This window comes from Pleurodeles waltl, chromosome 9, assembly GCF_031143425.1.
Source record: "Pleurodeles waltl isolate 20211129_DDA chromosome 9, aPleWal1.hap1.20221129, whole genome shotgun sequence".
NCBI classification, from domain to species: Eukaryota; Metazoa; Chordata; class Amphibia; order Caudata; family Salamandridae; genus Pleurodeles; species Pleurodeles waltl.
In genome coordinates this window covers 1,178,848,621-1,178,849,929 of record NC_090448.1, presented here as the reverse complement: position 1 = coordinate 1,178,849,929, position 1,309 = coordinate 1,178,848,621, and positions in this window count along the sequence as shown.

Genomic DNA, 1,309 nt, shown 5'->3' with positions numbered 1-1,309 from the left:
ATTAGAGCCACTCCGTATTCCAGTCCTGAGCCTCTGCCTCAAGAGCTGGTATTAGAGCCGCTCCGTATTCCACTCCTGAGCCCCAGCCTCTAGAGCTGGTATTAGAGCCGCTCTGTATTCCAGTCCTGACCCTCTGCCTCTGGAGCTGGTATTAGAGCCGCTCCGTATTCCAGTCCTGAGCCCAGGCCTCTAGAGCTGGTATTAGAGCCGCTCTGTATTCCAGTCCTGAGCCTCTGCCTCTAGAGCTGGTATTAGAGCCGTTCCGTACTCCAGTCCTGAGCCCCTGCCTCTAGAGCTGGTATTAGAGGCCCTCTGTATTCCAGTCCTGAGCCCCTGCGTCTAGAGCTGGTATTAGAGCCGCTCCGTATTCCAGTCCTGAGCCCCTGCCTCTAGAGCTGGTATTAGAGCCGCTCCATATTCCAGTCCTGAGCCCAGGCCTCTACAGCTGGTATTAGAGCCACTCCATATTCCAGTCCTGAGCCCCTGCCTCTAGAGCTGGTATTAGAGCCGCTCTGTACTCCAGTCCTGAGCCCAGGCCTCTAGAGCTGGTATTAGGGCCGCTCTGTATTCCAGTCCTGAGTCCCTGCCTCTAGTGCTGGTATTAGAGCAGCTCCGTACTCCAGTCCTGACCCTCTGCCTCTAGAGCTGGTATTAGAGCCGTTCCGTATTCCAGTCCTGAGCCCCTGCCTCTAGAGCTGGTATTAGAGGCCCTCCGTATTCCAGTCCTGACCCTCTGCCTCTAGAGCTGGTATTAGAGCCGTTCCGTACTCCAGTCCTGAGCCCCTGCCTCTAGAGCTGGTATTAGAGCCGCTCCGTATTCCACTCCTGAGGCTCTGCTTCTAGAGTGGGTATTAGAGCCACTCCGTATTCCAGTCCTGAGCCTCTGCCTCTAGAGCTGGTATTAGAGCCACTCCGTATTCCAGTCCTGAGCCCCTGCCTCTGGACCTGGTATTAGAGCTGCTCCGTATTCCAGTCCTGAGCCCCTGCCTCTAGAGCTGGTATTAGAGTTGCTCCGTATCTCAGTCCTGAGCCCCTGCCTCTAGAGCTGGTATTAGAGCCGCTCCATAGTCCAGTCCTGAGCCCCTGCCTCTAGAGCTGGTATTAGAGCCACTCCGTATTCCAGTCCTGAGCCCAGGCCTCTAGAGCTGGTATTAGAGTCACTCCGTATTCCAGTCCTGAGCCCAGGCCTCTAGAGCTGGTATTAGAGCCGCTCTCTATTCCAGTCCTGAGCCCCTGCCTCTAGAACTGGTATTAGAGCCGCTCCGTATTCCAGTCCTGAGCCCAGGACTCTAGAGCTGGTATTAGAGCC